The sequence below is a fragment of the Panthera onca genome, chromosome B1, assembly GCF_046562875.1.
Source record: "Panthera onca isolate mPanOnc1 chromosome B1, mPanOnc1 haplotype 2, whole genome shotgun sequence".
Classification (NCBI taxonomy): domain Eukaryota; kingdom Metazoa; phylum Chordata; class Mammalia; order Carnivora; family Felidae; genus Panthera; species Panthera onca.
The window spans coordinates 41637137-41640920 of NC_138342.1; the positions used below are offsets into that span (position 1 = coordinate 41637137).

Consider the following 3784-nt stretch of genomic DNA (forward strand, 5'->3'; position numbering starts at 1 on the left):
AACAGTGCATTGAACAGAGTTCCTAAAAATGCCTCTGCATTTTAGTTTGTTCTTTTTTCCTGGAGCTGCATGCATGAAATATCTAAGATGAAATACAAACGCCTTCTTGTTGGCGTTCCTCCTTCACGTATTACAACAGGGGAATTATTGCAGGACTTGTTGCAATATTTCACGTATGGATCAGTATAAAGAAGTCCCATGGCACTTTTCCCCCATAACAAAGAGAGACATAGGGCTCTGTTTTTGGTAAGTAAATTTCCTTGAAAAAATAAAATATGAGTTAGATGTATAATGTCCAGGAGGAAAGACGAACTTCAGAGTTTTCCAGCAGTGGGAAGAAAACTCCCAAACTGGAGGGAAGAGAGGGGCCTCCTTGCCGTGACAGTGGCCCTGCTTGGCCTGGACCGGGGACAAAGGTAGGTGAGGGAGGAAGTCAGCAGACAAAGCAAAGGGACCAAGCACACCTTGAAGAGTCATCTGAAGGAAAGTACAGCTGAAATGTCCCAAGCGAGAAACTTAAAGACTTCAGGGAATTAAGAGAGTCCACAGGAAATTCGAAACTCTGTTATTTTTAATTCAGGGAGGTCTGGAGGGAGCATCTTGCTCCTTGCATAAGGGAATTGGACAGAAATGGCCGCCACTGCCAGAATGCCAAAGAACTCGCTAGACAGTTTTCATTTTTCACTGTGGAAACCTCCACAGCATAGCAGACAGGGAGTCAAGATGGTGGAAGAGGGGGAGGGCTTGCCAAACACTTCTAGGGCAAAGGTTTCTTTCTGGGGCTCTACCAGTTCCAGACTATTACCTGTCTGCTGCCTTCTGGGCTGGGCTTAATCTCTTCCAGCTGCGCTGGCTCCTACAGCCCCTCTCGCTCCTCCCCGTCTGGCCTTCTTGCCCTCCGTCTCTCTCGTGGAGGAAAAATTAAGTATCGCACTTAAATCCCCCCTCAGGACTTGGGGATCCCGAGCAGGAGCCTTGCCACAGTATCCATCTCCAGCAACAGATGACAGGCTGGCTTGCCTCACAAGGGGTGTCTCCTTTCTGCCCTGTGGCTAAGCTCTTCTCCCTGCCCCTAATCAGTTCCAGCTAAGCACACAAAGAAAAAGGTATAGCGCAGCTCCCGTGCAGAGATCCCCTCCTCTCAAAATCCCACCTTGGTCCCCCCAATTCCTTGTTAGGGATCGATTCTTTAGGACTAAATTAACCCTATTTTTTTTTTTAAACATTTATTTGCTTATTTTGAGAGAGAGAGAGAGAGAGGGCACAAGAAGGGAGGGGCAGACGGACTCCAAAGCCGGCTGCACACTGGCACAGAGCCCGATGTAGGGCTTGATCCCACTGCCATGAGATCCCAACTTTGAGCTGAAATCAAGAGTCCGGTGCTCAACCAACTGAGCCCCCCAGGTGCCCCTAGGGTGTCATCTTTTGAAATACCCATCTTTCTGCCAGAATGGCTGGAATCTCCACCAAATGGTTCCACGCCAAGCCTTGGTGACGTGTGGGAGCTGAATGTCTGTGGCTAGAGCGGGAACTGGGGAGTGCGTGACGTGTGCCTGCCTACCCCACCCCTCACACGTGTAGATGTCACTCATCAACCATGGAGTAGGTCTCCTGCCTGAGAAGCTGAGACTGAGGCTTCATCATCTTCCAACAGCATGCAAGGTGGCCACTATAGCCTGGAGAGACTTGACAGACTTGGTGGAATCTCTTTGCCATCTCTGGATGAAAACACAGGATACATAGTGAACAGTAAGCAACAAGTCTGCGTCTGTGGGTTCTCAAACTTGGCATTACAGCAGAACTGCCCGGAGAGCTTGTTAACACAAAGATTTCCAGACCCCAAGGCCAGACCCCTATTTCAGTAGGGCTGGGATGGAGGCCCAGGTGATGCTGCTCCTGATCAGGGGCCACACTTAATAACCACTGGTCTACATCAATCCAAGGCACTTGAACTTTATTCATAGGCAGTGTAAGATCCTTGAAGGATGTGAATCCAGGTGGGAGGGGGTTACAGGCTCACAATGACGTTTTCCAAAGGTCAGACTGCCATAGCGTGGAGGAGTCCCTTGAGTGGACTGCAGCTGGGCACAGGAAGGCTAAACAGAGGCTGTCGGCATGCTCCCAGTCATGTCCACGATGAGGTATTTTGTGCAGGCTTACAAGAATGAGATCTTGATGGCAAAATTGCGCCGGGCCACTTCCAAGAGCCCGAGAAAGGTAGAAGGTTGGGGAAGATGGTTTAGAAGAGACCACTAACCGGAGACAGGAGGCCTCAAAGACAAATGTTGGCCTTTTCCCAGTTTTGCCAAGCTCCAGTCCAGTTTCCAAAACAGAGACTGTGTCCTTGCAGAGAGGTCTCCCGAAGCAACTCTCACTGGGCAGAATTGCTGAATACATAGGTCCGGCTCCCTCCCTCCCTCCCTCCTTCTCTGCCCTCTGGGGAGACTATTCTATTTGGGGAGAGCCACTTGGAGAACAGGTGGTGATAATTACCAGGAGACCAGCCATTTCCCTGCCTCATCTTTCAATGTGTCAAAAAGGCTGACTTAGGGAATTATGGAGTGTGGGAGCTTCCCTGATTTGTTCAGTTCAGTAATACTGGGCAGAGCCTGGTCACTCTGACTTAGTGTCTGATGTATAATTTTGGAAGGACATTAAAAATGATCTCAACTCTACTGAGTACTTTCCTAAGGAGGGTTACTAGCATACACGTAGTAAAAGAGAATTCAGAATTTTGCTACACATTCCAGATGCGTAAACAAAGCTGCATCAGAATCTGGCCAAGTAATAATAATACTATCCACAAATGGCATCATGCCAGATCCCTGTTTATCAACTGTCAGGGGATTCACATGACTTTGGATGTCTCCTGACTCACCTACAGGCCACAGAATTGGTTAGACTGGCCGACTCTCAATCTGCTTTGTGCATTTTCACCTCTGACTCGGCTCAGCCAGCCATAGACAACATGTAAACGAATGGCAGTGTGGCTGTGGTCCAATAAAACTTTATTTATGGACATGGAAATTTGAATTTCATATTCTTTTTACATGTCATGAAATATTATTCTTCTTTTGATTTTTTTTTTTTTTAATGTGGAATACTTCACAGATTTGTGTGTCATCCTTGCTCAGGGGCCATGCCAGTATCCTCTGGATTATTCCAATTTTAGTATATATGCTGCCAAAGCGAACTGATTTTTTTTTTTAACTAGGTAAAAAACATTCTGACCCCTGGTCTAAGCTAATCATTACCATGATATGGCTGTTTTAGACCAGAACATGTGATACAACTTGGACAACAGGATGTGAGATGAAATCTGCTGGGAATCTTCTGGGAGAGATTTCCCTACACTTAAAAAGAAGCATGGAAGACATGATCTTTTTGTTTCCGGATCGTGTCTTGCATGGATATGGCTGCTGGAAATCTGGAGGCCATCTTGCCACCAGGTGGGGAGCCAGGCTGAGGTCAAAGCCTTCATGCTGATGCTGGCCAAGCTGAAGGATGGAAAGAGCCTGGGTCCTCGATGAAGTCTTTTAGCCATTGAATTAATCACCCTGGAATGGCCCTACCAACAGTCTTATTATTCTGAGAGTTTATAAATATTTCTATTGTTTCCACCGTGGAAGGTAGAATTTCCTCCTAAGCTGCAGCTGAAAGCAGCCTCATCTGAGAACACTTTGAACACCACAGGCCACCAGGATTGGGAGCTCCCATAGCTCCTCATGACTGGAGTGAGTGGGAAAGCAGAATACCCAGTGAACAGTCGAGAATCTCATTTTAT

The 3784-nt window shown here is 47.2% G+C and overlaps 1 non-coding gene across 1 annotated transcript; it reads right to left on the reverse strand.

Annotated features, from left to right (window-relative positions):
• Positions 1 to 3089: 3089 nt before the first annotated feature.
• LOC132693433 (U6 spliceosomal RNA) lies at positions 3090 to 3192 on the reverse strand. Its single transcript, XR_009616816.1, has one exon. It is a non-coding gene; the product is annotated as a U6 spliceosomal RNA (small nuclear RNA).
• Positions 3193 to 3784: the final 592 nt, after the last annotated feature.